Below are 13,926 nucleotides of genomic sequence, written 5' to 3' on the forward strand. Positions count from 1 at the left end.
TTTTATGCAGTTTGGTTCCACCATCTAACTCACATGCTACTTTGCCCATCTCTTACCCATATTGGTTCGTAAGCCCATTAGGCCCAGTTTTGGCCCATCGAGGCCCTCTTTTTTCGAAGTACGTTAAGACGTCACACAAACTTACTTACCACCTTGCGGTGCTAGATCTAACAATTACTCCACGTCTTGAGAGCATTCGCATACTCACAAGCCCATGAAATGCCGGAATTTCGGCATTTCGGCTTTTGCCGAATTGAACTAAGAAAGGGTGTTCGGTACACACCTGATTCGCGACGACTGCTACTGAGATCTCTTCCGATGTCCTACAATTGATTAGCATAGTTCTTATTTACAAACCATAATCACTAAACCCACAACCTACTTATCCATGATCGAACCATGTCCCTAAAAGCCTTTGAAACCTTACCTTTTTGCCAAAATCGATAGCTAGCTCCGAATCCGATTGCTCCAACAACCCACGCCTTCAATCCAACACTTAAGAAGACACTAATCATTGACAGAAAACATCAGTTAAAAACCCTTAGAGCCACATGCCCAAATCGACAGACTCCCTAGATTTTAGGGACTTTGGCTTTTCCTAACTTTGTAAAATAGGACCAGATCTGAGATGATAAACACTTACCCCTTACACCTTTTTAATCTCCACGCAATCTGGTGCAAATTTATCTTTCAAACGACGGTAGAACTCGACTCCCGGAGTTTTGAAGTTTCGGCTATAAGCCCCCAAATCTATGGTTTTTCGGCTTTTGGGTGATGAAGGAGATGACAATATGAAACTATAACCTGGATGTAGAATTGCCGATGTGTCTCTAAAGTTTAGAAAGAATAATCGTTGATTAATGGAAACACAATGTTAAAGGGTTTGGATTTGAAGAAATCGGCACTGTAATGTGTGTTCAAGATTTCGCTTTTATGGATTCGCAAAAGTATCGATAAACAGAGAATTGATGAATGGTTTTGAAGAAGAAAAATAGAAAAGAAGAATAGGGAAGTGGTAGTTTTACTAGAGAGGAAAAGAGAGAAAAGAAAAACCTTGTGATGTCTCGAAGCAGAAAAGAACGGCACCACTCAATACCCTAGGTGCCGAAATACTAACCTCATAACCCTCTGCCGATTTTTCCCTCTTCAATTCCCAAAATTCGGCCAACTCCTAGCCTCTCTCCTAATCCCTTAAATCCCTCTCCTTATCACTCCTTAATCCAAGTGTTTAGACCGATTCAAACTCTCCTCTAGCGTAATCCACCGACTCCAACACTTACCCTCCAAAGACTTAAAAATAAATGCATCTATTTGTCAACACTGGGAATCGATCCCATGCCTTCCCCAATGCTCCACACGCCACCTTTTTAGGAGCCTAGTGGCGTCACCCTTACCACTTTACTAAGGCTCTTTTTGTGATGCAATTGCCCATATCTCTATACAAGGGCCATCTAGCCAGAACCCCTAACTCCTAAGTCTAAAAATTCAAAAATTCAACCGGGTTTTGGCCAACACATGGGCCTTCTATAAGCCCATTTACCTACTCAAAATATTAATTTCACATCCAAATACAAAATTTTAAAATCTTTACAAAATATTGAAAACCGCGAATAAATCCGAAAATCATGATGTTACAACTCTACCCTCCTTAAAGAAATTTCGACCTCGAAATTTTACCTTATTAGAACAGTTGAGGGTACTGTTGACGCATAGCCTCCTCAGTCTCCCAAGTAGCTTCTTCTTTGCCATGGTTCCTCCAAAGTACTTTCACTAGTGGAACTGATTTCCTTCTCAACACCTTGACGTCACGATCAAGTATTTGCACGTGTTCCTCTTCTAAGTTAAATCGATCAGATTTTGATTTCTGCGACTGGTATGATATGAGTTGGGTCAGATCGATACCTCCTCAGCATGGATACATGAAAAATGTCATGGATATGTTGCAGTTCTAGTGGTAACTCTAGCTGATAAGCCACTAGTCCAACCCGCTTAACAATTCGGTAAGGCCCAATAAACCGTGGGCTCAACTTACCCTTCTTACCAAATCTCAAAATTTTCTTCCAAGGGGAAACCTTCAAGAAAACCATATCCCCAACAGCGAACTCAATCTCCTTGCACTTCAGATTCGCATACGACTTCTGTCTATTGGATGCCTCTTTTAACCGATCCCTTATCAGCCTAACCTTGCTTTCGATTATCCGCCACCAATTCCGGTCCAAGTACTCGCTGCTCACCTAACTCGTCCAACACGTCGGCACGACATCTTCGCCATAAAGTGCTTCATATGGTGCCATCTCAATACTTGCTTGATAGTCATTATTGTAGGCAAACTCCGCCAATGGCGTGTAGTCCTCCCAACATCCACGAAAATCAATGATACAACCTCTCAACATATCCTCCGAACTCGAATAACCCTTTTCTCGATCGTCCATCTGTGCGTGGGTGAAAAGCGGTGCTAAAATCCAATCGTGTACCCAACGCTTCTCGCAACTTCGCCAAAACCGAGACGTAAACCTAGGGTCTCGATTAGAAATTATCGACATCGGCACCCCATGCAACAGCACTACCTCCGCCACATATAGCTTGGCCAACTTTTGCAAAGGATTAGTCGGTGCGAACAGTATGAAATGAGAAGATTTTGTTAACCTATCCACAACCACCCACACCGAATCTTTCTTGGTGGGTATCAAAGGTAACCCACTCACAAAGTCCATTGTTACTCTTTCCCACTTCCATAGCGGAATTTTCACAGTTGCAGAATCCCAAGGCGCTTGGTGCTCACCTTAACTCTTCGGGCACGCCGACATTTCCCAACAAATTCAGTCACCTCTCGCTTTAATCCGGGCCACCAGTACACCTCTCGCAAGTCTCGATATAACTTATTCCCCCCAGGATGCATGGTACAGAGTCCACCATGAGCCTCTTTTAGAATTAACTGCCTCAATTCAGGGTGCTTTGGGATACAAACCCTTCCACGAAAGCACAGAACTCCTTCAGTGTTCAACCCAAAATCCTCGTGCTCACCATTCTTAACGTGCTGGAACCGAAGAGCTAATGAATCGTCCTTCAACTGTTTTTCCTTAATCTGATCAGTCCAAGTAGGCCTTACTTGCAGTTCTGCCAACAAGCTTCCATCGTCGTACAGACTTAATCGTGCGAATAAGGCTCTCAAGTCAGTAACAACCCTTCGACTCAATGCATCCGCCACCACATTAGCTTTTCCTGGGTGGTACTCTATCGAACAGTCGTAATCCTTAAGCAACTCCACCCATCTACGTTGCCTAAGGTTCAACTCCTTCTGAGTCAACAGATACTTTAGGCTTTTATGATCTGTGTATATGATGCACTTTTCCCCATATAAGTAGTGTCTCCAAATTTTTAACGCAAAAATCACCGCTGCTAGTTCCAAATCATGCGTAGGGTAATTCACCTCATGAGCCTTAAGCTGTCGCGATGCATAAGCGACCACCTTGCCCTCTTGCATCAAGACGCAACCTAACCCCACATGCGATGCATCACAGAACAAGAAAGTCCTTCCTGCACACCGGTTGAATCAACACCGGCGCTTGGTCAATACCTTTTCAACCGATCAAAAGCTTTTTGTCAGTATCTCGGTCCGCATAAATGGTACTCCTTTCCTTATGAGTTTTGTCAAGGGTGCCGCCATCACCGAGAAACCCTCCACAAACCTTCTGTAGCAACCTGCTAACCCTAGAAAACTCCGAATTTCCGATACTGACTTAGGTGGCTTCCATTCCAGAATCACTTCAATTTTACGAGGATCTACCTTAATCCCCTCGGCAAAGACCACATGCCCTAGGAAGGTTACCTCCTTCAACCAGAATTCACACTTGCTAAATTTCGCATAGAGCTCCTTTTCCCTTAACACTTGCAGCACAATACGGAGATGCTCATCATGCTTCGCCTTCGTTTCAGAGTATACCAGGATATCGTCGATAAAGACGACTACGAACCGATCCAAGTAAGGTTGGAATACTCGATTCATCAGATCCATAAAAGCTGCAGGTGCGTTCATTAGCCCAAACGGCATGACCACAAACTCATAATGTCCATATCGAGTTCGAAATGTTATTTTATGAATATCCCCTTCTTTTACCCTTAGCTGATGGTATCTAGAACGAAGATCGATTTTGGAGAATACCGAAGCTCCCCTCAGTTGATCGAACAGATCGTCAATCCTTGGTAGTGGATACTTATTCTTAATCGTCAGTTTGCTCAACTGGCGATAATCGATGCACATGCGCATCGTTCCGTCCTTTTGCTTCACAAACAGGACTGGTGCTCCCCAAGGAGACACACTAGGCCTAATGAAGCCTCTATCTAACAACTCTTGAATTTAAGCCTTCAGTTCCACTAACTCCTTCGGTGCCATCCTATAGCGTGTAATAGATACTGGAGCTGTTCCAAGCAACAAATCGATTCCAAACTCGACTTCCCGATTCGGAGGTAATCCAGGAAGCTCTTCTGGAAAAACATCCCGAAATTCCCTAATAGTTCTGATGGTCTCCATAGTTAGATCCTCAGTTTCAGCTTGGCTTACCAAAGCAAGATATGCCTCGCACCCCTTGCGCATCAGTTTCTCGGCCCTCAACGCCGATACTACATTGGATAAGTAATCCCTCCGTTCTCCAATAATCATTACCTCTTCATCATTGACAGTCCTTAACACCATTCTCTTAGCTGCACAATCCAAAGTTGCCTTATGCTTGGTCAACCAATCCATCCCTAGTATCAAATCGAATTCTTCAAGCGGTAACTCCATCAAATCCCCACAGAACACCTCGCCTTAAATCTCCAAAGGCACCTCCTTGAAGAGTTTCTCTACCTTAACCGAATGACCTAAAGGACTTATCACGACACCCCACATACGGTCTCCTCAAGTGCACACCCAAAGCCCCGAAATGTTATATGCCACATATGAATGGGTTGATCCCACATCAATCGAGCAATATAAGGTACACCATATATAAAAACGCATCAGCTTATGACATCAAAAGGCCACCCTCCTCGCGACGACGAGCAGCATACACCAAAGCTGGCTGACGAGCATCCGTTACCAATACCCCTGCCGGGTGCCCCACGTCCACGGCCATTACCACCGCGACCTTGTCCACGACCTCTTGGTAGCGGCAGTCCATCCTCACAAAGTTGAGCTTGTCAAGACCCCTTGTTCGCCACCTGAGCTTGAGTGACCCTCCTAGGACAATCCTTAATCCTATGCTCCTTAGACCCACAACGAAGACAAGCCCTTAACGCTTCCAAAGACTCTCCTTGATGCATTCGCCGCAACCCCACAAGCTTGCGGTCTACTCGTGTTCACCGAATCGCCGAACCGGTTCCTCCATCCTAGCTCTCTTAATATTTCGATTTGCAACACCCGCTAGTCCAGCATCCCTCCTGAATCGATTCCGATCCCTATCACGATTCTTCCGTTTGGTTTGTTTCACCTCCTCGGCTATCTTAGCCTTCTCTACCAGTGTAGCGAAATCTCGCTCTCTCTATGGAGCTATGAGCACCCTTAACTCATCTCTGAGGCCATCCTCAAAACGAACGCTGCGCTCGTATTCGGTGGAAACGATACCATTAGCATACCGGCTCAATCATAGAAACTCCGCCTCATATTCAGCAATGGTCTTATTTCCCTGAGTCAGATTCAAGAACTCCTTTCTGTGGGCATCCACATAGCTAGCTCCAACATATTTTGCCTTAAAGGTCTGTTTGAACAGCTCCCATGTTACCCTCTCAGCTGGGGTACCCTCTCTCACAGTAAGCCACCATTGATACGCTTCATCCAGCAGCAACGACACTGCCCCTTTCAACTTCTGTTCTACTGAGCAGTCTAGGTCATCCATGATCTGCTCTGTGGCTTCCAACCAGTACTCAGCCACATTTGGGGCCACTCCAGATACGCCTCTAAAATCTCAACCGTTGGCGAAGTCGTTCGAAATGGACCCCCTATTCATTGGCCCGATGTTAGCTCCGGCCACCCTTTCCAAAACCCTCAACATGGCCTGAGACAGAGCGTCATCCCCTGCGGCTCGGTCATACGGCCCATTTTCATTAACCGGTGGTGGACGTACCTCGCCAGCTGGCATGTGTTTAGATGACGTAGATCCAGCTTGAGTGCTACCTCGGCCTCGACCACGGCCTCTTCCCCGAGTAAGCCTTGTACTCATAACGATTTATCTGATTACGAATTTTATGACATTAGTTTACTGGTTTCACTGTTTATTACAGAATGTCTTATGAACAAATAGAGTTTCAGAGTTATTTTCGCGCAATCACAATTTAGCTACGGTCCCAGTTTTGTAGCCCTAATACTACATTATCAATAGCACTATCTCTAAGGCTCAGTATTATCTACAGTGTTATTTCCAGTCCAGTTCCATATAAATATTTAAAGCAGAAAAAGAACACTTACAGACTTGGTGCCGGGGATTCAGTGTACCACTTCCTTACCAGTCCATAAAAAAAAACCCATGTTTTTGTTTACCGAAAATAAAAAGATTTCATTTGAAAACACTTTTATTTTAAAACTATTGATTTAACCTCGTTCAATAGAAAAACTTTGAACATCTTTGAAAAACTTATAGAAAAAAACTTTTTTTTTGAAAAGATTTTCGGACCCGATCCACAGCCGAGTTGTTGCAACCTAGACTCTGATACCACTAAATGTAACACCCCAAACCCGGGCTAGACGTTAGGACCGGATCTGATGCGCCACATCGAAGCGTTCAGAACATTCCGTATTACTTAGTTGGAAAACTTAGTTGGTGTTGTAAACGACACTTTTAAAAGTAGGTTAAAGTGAATGGAAGCTGTGCACCAGGTAGGAAATCAGTAAGAAGAGGAGGTGAGTCCGTCGGACGGCTTAAGTACCAAGCTCCCTTCGGATCCAATCCTAGACATGCACACCGCCATTGCCACACTCTAACGTCTCGTATAATTTTGAGAAAACCGTTTGGTTATGTCCATCTTAAGAAAATGATTAAGGTTGAAAACGTTTGCTTAGCGGAAGTCTTACTTATATTCGTGTTATTTTGAAATCACTTAATGTTTTTGAAAACGCGTCCTAGAGCTAATCTATTTCGTTAGTTATCATAGATCAGTTTTATCATGATAGAATTAAATAATAAAGAAACAACCCAAACCATAAAAATAATTAGCGGCCTTATTATAAAAAACCCAAAACCATAAACGAAAAATATGGAAAATCTAGTTCACTAGAAGAAAATGAATTTACAGAAAACGTGTGGCCACTCCGAATCCCGCCCAGCTCCAAGTCCACCAACTAGGGCTCACCTGCAAGGATGGAAGAAAAAAAAAAACAGGGGTGAGTTTGGGAAAACTCAGTGTATACAGAAACCCATCCAAAGCCCAAATCAGCTCGAGCCCATTGGGCTTAAGCCCTATTCAGATAACGGTACACAGTGGACCGAAGCCCTTTTCAGAATCATGAGCAAGGCCTTAGCCCTTTTTACATAACAATGTGGCCTATAGGCCCGCTTCAAGAACATAAGTAACAATAGTAGTAATGAATGCAAGCCCAACTGGGGAGACTACTCAACCCACCAACGCTACAATCGCCGCCGTACAACCCTACACTCCATGTGGGGAATATTTCAACCCACCCACCCTACACTCCACAGCTTAAAAGAACGCACTCAAATATCGATAAGTTGAGGCAAAGCCTCCAAGACGTGGATGAACCACTTTCAATACTTCCTCCATCAATACCCTAATCCCATGCAATGAGATATTAATAAAGCATATCATGTACAATACAAGATTAATCAATCATGCAGTTTAGCCAATTTAAACCCTAGGGGTATTTCGGTAATTATGCTCTTTAGGGGTAATTTCGTACTTACGCAACTACACAAGCTATTTCAGTAATTTTTAGCCGTTTTATGCAATTTGGTTCCTCCATCTAACTAACATGCTACTTTGCCCATCTCTTACCCATATTGGTCCGTAAGCCCATTGGGCCTAGTTTTGGCCCATCGAGGCCCTCTTTTTTCGAAGTACGTTAAGACGTCACACAAACTTACTTACCACATTACGGTGCTAGATCTAACAATTACTCCACGTCTTGAGAGCATTCGCATACTCACAAGCCCATGAAATGCCTAATTTCGCATTTCGCTTTTTAATTGAACTAAGAAAGGGTGTTCGGTACACACTTGATTCGCGACGACTACTACTGAGATCTCTTCCGATGTCCTACAGTTGATTAGCATAGTTCTTATTTACAAACCATAATCACTAAACCCACAACCTACTTATCCATGATCGAACCATGTCCCTAAAAGCCTTTGAAACCTTACCTTTTTGCCAAAATCGATAGCTAGCTCGAATCCGATTGCTCCAACAACCCACGCCTTCAATCCAACACTTAAGAAGACACTAATCATTGATGTAAAACGTCGCTTAAAACCCTTAGAGCCACATGCCCAAATCGACACCTCCCTAGATTTTAGGGACTTGACTTTTCCTAACTTTGTAAAATAGGACCAGATCTGAGATGATAAACACTTACCCCTTACACCTTTTTAATCTCCATGCAATGCAGTGCGATTTATCTTTCAAACGACGGTAGAACTCGACTCCTAATTTTGAAGTTTCGCTATAAGCCCCCAAATCTATGGTTTTTCGCTTTTGGGTGATGAAGGAGATGACAATATGAAACTATAACTGGATGTAGAATTGCCGATGTGTCTCTAGAGTTTAGAAAGAATAATCCTTGATTAATGGAAACACAATGTTAAAGGGTTTGGCTTTGAAGAAATCGGTACCTGTAATGTGTGTTCAAGATTTCGGCTTTTATGGATTTGGCAAAAGTATCGATAAACAATGAGAATTGATGAATGGTTTTGAAGAAGAAAATAGAAAAAGAAGAATAGGGAAAGTGGTAGTTTGGCTAGAGAGGAAGAAGAGAGAAAAGAAAAACCTTGTGATGTCTCGAAGAGAAAAGAACGGCACCACTCAATACCCTAGGTGCCAAATACTAACCTCATAACCTCTCACGATTTTTCCTCTTCAATGCCCAAAATTCGCCAACTCCTAGCCTCTCTCCTAATCCCTTAAATCTCTCCCTTATCACTCCTTAATCCAAGCGTTTAGACCGATTCAAACTCTCCTCTAGCGTAATCCACCGGACTCCAACACTTACCCTCCAAAGACTTAAAAATAAATGCATCTATTTGTCAACACTGAATCGAACCCATGCCTTCCCCAATGCTCCACACGCCACCTTTTTAGGAGCCTAGTGGCGTCACCCTTGCCACTTTACTAAGGCTCTTTTTGTGAAGCAATTGCCCATATCTCTATACAAGGGCCATCTAGCCAAAACCCCTAACTCCTAAGTCCAAAAATTCAAAAATTCAACCGGGTTTTGGCCAACACATGGGCCTTCTATAAGCCCATTTACCTACTCAAAATATTAATTTCACTTCCAAATACAAAATTTTAAAATCTTTACAAAATATTGAAAATTGCAAATAAATCCGAAAATCAGGATGTTACAAGATCATTCACATACATAACACATATATTTAGGCATTCATAATCAAAATCCATTGAACATATTCACATTGTCCCTTTTAAGGCCCTACAAGAGCTTAAAACATGATTAAAAGAGGTTCAGGACTAAACTGATAACATTTAAAAACTTTGAGAAAGTTTATAAAAGTTTCATGCATACAGGGTTCACATGCCCGTGTGAACATGCCATGTGCCTCACATGGCCACCAGACACGCCCGTGTCACAGGCCGTGTAGAAACAGGGCATACATACTGACTTGAATCACACAGCCGGAGACACATCCGTATGCCATGACCGTGTAAAAACTAGAGGGTATACTAACTTAGGTCACACGGCCAGCCACACACCCATGTGCCAGCCTGTGTGTCACACACAGCTAGTAGACTAAGCCGTGTAACTCACTAACTTGTTTAACTAAGTTACAGTAGGCACACGGTCGAGACACACGGCTGTGTGCTCAACCATGTGGGGCAAAATTAGCCTTGGTATAAGCCATATTTCTCATCCTCCTTAAGCATACCTATACCACATCATTTCATACCATTTCAATACATTCTAAGGCAACCAAAGCATGCTATTTCATACACATTTCATGCCATTTATAAACCATTCATTCAACCCCTAAAATCATAACAAAAAATATACCACATCAATATGTTATAACCAACATTTTTCACCTAACTTATGCATATTATCATCATATTATCAACTAATTCATGCCACAAAACATACCATTTCATCATCTCAAAATCAATCCACAACAGCCATCTTTCAAGCAATAATACACAAATTAACATCTAGCTAGTTGAGCAACTCATAACCATCACAAGAACCATATCAGATATGCCAAAACACAAGGAAACTATTATCACACATATCACTTATCAAACACATAAATCAAGCCTACTTAAATGGCTAAATACATACTAACATTACATCATTTCACAAGCCAACACACATGGCTAATATCATAACTCAAAACTTATCATCAACTCACTAGCCTATACATGCCATATACCATATCTACTAGCATCGAAAAATACCAACAAGTAGTCGATAATGTGATGACGGTTCTTGATGATCCCTGATGTCTGAGCTAGCTTTGATAATCTATAAAATAGGGAAAGAACACACAAAGTAAGGTTTAAAAGGTTAGTAAGCCATATACAAATAAAAATATCTTATGAATCAACATCATTTCCAGCAAATAAGCAAATTATGAATAAGCATGTTGAACCATTCAGAATTATTTAGGATACTCAAAAATCACATATAGCTCATACAATGCCATGTCCTGGATATGGTCTTACATGTTAGCTCATATCGATGCCAATAGCCCAGTTATGGTCTTAAACGAAATCACATAACAATGTCAATGTCCTAGACATGGTCTTACACGTAATCACAATACAATGCCAATGTCCCAGACATGGTCTTGCATGCAATCACATCTCAGTAATCCTAATGTCATGACATTTGTATCCTATACTATTCCTAAGGTTCGTATGAGACTTTCGAATATCATAACTTCGTCGATTCTTACTCGTATTTGCTCGTTCAACATTCATAGCAATTCAATGACAAATAAACATTTATAAATCAATTTAAAGGTATTTATTTGTATATGAACTTACCTTATATTTAGGATAAACGGACTGGATTGACTATTTGATAACTTTTGATTTTCCCTGATCTAAATCCGATTTCTTTCATTCTTGATCTATATACATTCAAAATTAACTCATTTATTCATCAAATCATTCAATTCAGTTCAAAAACACATATTTGGGCATTTTTACACATTATCCCATAAAGTTCCATATTTTTACAATTTAGTCCCTAGTTCACAAATACACAAAATTCATGTAATTTAATACCTTCCCAAGCTAGCCAAATTTTCCTTGTGCATATATCAACCCATATTTATCATTTATTCACACATTTAACGACACTTTTTTACATTTTTGTAATTCAATCCCTAATAGACATTTTAACTCAAAATCATTTAACAAAACTTGTGTAACTATCAAAAAAATATTCATATCTTGTCATCAGCTATCATAAAACTCATGGATTCATCAATGGCATTTTAAAAAATCACCAAAAAAACTCAAAAATTAGGGCACGAGCTAGATAGTAATCAAAGCAACGATCATAAAAACATAGAAATAATCAAAAATCGAGTCAAAATGGACTTACAATTGAAGAATGCACTAGCCAAGCCTTCAAACTCAACTCTTTTCTTTCTTGATACTCAGCCAACAAGATGATAATAAAGCTTAAATTTGATTTTGTTTTATTAAATTATAACTTATTAACCAAATTACCATATTCACCTTTAATGAAACCATTATAAAATCACCTAATATATGCCCATTTATGTCCATTTCCACTATAAATGGTCTAATATCATCATAAGAACCTTTCATTTAATATATCATAGCAATTAAACACATTTAACATATAGAATGCCACTTTTGCAATTTATGCGATTTAGTCCTTTTCTGAAATTAAGCATTCAAAAACTAAAATTATTTCACGAAACTTTCACACATATGTATTCACATGATGTAAACACCAAAAATAATATTAAAATAATTTTTTGACATCAGATTTGTGGTCTTGAAACCATTGTTTTGGTTTAGCAAAAATTAGGCTGTTATAAACAATAAATACGGGTGAGAGGTGTTACAATGAGTATCTGTTATTGGTGGTTTGCTACATATTGTTATCTAGCAGCTTGACTGTAATGTTTTTGAAAAGTGACATATGCTCACTTATTGGTGTGTAAGGTTGGATGGGTACTTGATACCCTAACAGATATGTTGGGATGGACGGAGTTAGTGTGTAGCGGATTAGGGTAGGATCGAAATATGCATCTGATTACGTATTTGTTTGTTAAAATGGTTCTATTTCTGAACTATTAATGAAAAACATTTGAAATCTATATTCGCACATTATCTGATTATTCTTTGTAACATTCTATATCTAATTTATTGTTGAGACTATTAGCAACCTGAGCTTGTGAGCTCACATTTTTTAGGTTTCCTTTCAGGTGATCAACAACCTTAGGGAGGGTCAGCATGGCAGGAGCTTGATTTACTAATTGTAATTTCTTTAACACTATTAAGTTTATAATTTATTTTCATGTGGACTGTTTTATATAGACTTTCTAGGACTATTATTGGTTTTGGCTTTACTTTGGAACGATTTAGTTATATTTTGAATGTATTGTTTTGAACTACAAGGTATTGAATTTTCAAGAACGAAACACGGCTTTCAAAACAAAGTTAGATTAAGGTTTCCACTGTAAGAAAATTTAGAGAAAGAACCTGTGGTTTTCTAAATAAATATTCAAAATTTAAGGACGAGTTCTTCTTAAAGTTTTGAAAGGGATAAGGTTAGTTTTTGAATTGTTTGAAACTTAGATTTTTTATTTTAAAATTGAACTTATGTAACTTCTCCAAATTCGACCATAATGTCTAGGCTGGATATAGGATGTTACATTTTGTGGTATTAAAGCTAGGTTCAAATCTCGGGCTATGATTTTTGAGTTAAAAAAATTATGAAAAGTATTTTAATTCAAATTTTGAAGTGCTTTTCTTTTGAAAAACTAGTTTGCAGAATTACACTAGAGTTTAGAAAAACACTTTAGTGTTCGTGAGGAACACATGGACGATGTACTCATGAACGCAGTGGGCACCAAAAGGGGGCTTGAGTTGAGTCATCTTTGATGGTCAATATGCCCAATCTTGACCAGTGAAATTATGGGTATGTCTACTGCTGAGATAGATTCTCAGGCTCAGACGGCTAGGTACGACGCATTGTCCCAAGCCTTATTGAGAGTGTTAGAGAGGGTTGATAATTAAACGAATCTTATGAAATGGGGCCAAATTATTTAGGGGTGTCACTAGGGTTACCGCGATTGTGGCTGAATACTAGTTAGAGGCCACTGAGAGAATTATGATTGATTTGAACTGCACCCCCAAGCAAAAACTAAAGGTTGCAGTATTGTTGCTTCCCGATTAAGCATACCAATAGTGTCAAACTGTTAAGCAAGGCACCTAACCAGAATGGGTGACTTGGACCTTCTGTCATAGCGCCTTCTAGAATAAGTATGTGGGGGTGAGGTATATTGAGGCTTGAAGGCTTGAGTTTATTGGGCTGACTCAAGAGGATAGATCTGTGGCCGAGTATGAGGTCGAATTCCTAAGAGAAAGTAAGTTTGTTTGAAGCATGATCAAGAATGATTATGAGAAGAGTGTCCATTTTGAGAACAGACTGATATATGACATGAGGTTTTGGTAGCTCCGCAACGGGAGCGAGTCTTCAAAAAACTTGTGGAGAAGGCAAAAATTACG

Source organism: Gossypium arboreum, chromosome 11, assembly GCF_025698485.1.
Source record: "Gossypium arboreum isolate Shixiya-1 chromosome 11, ASM2569848v2, whole genome shotgun sequence".
NCBI lineage: Eukaryota > Viridiplantae > Streptophyta > Magnoliopsida > Malvales > Malvaceae > Gossypium > Gossypium arboreum.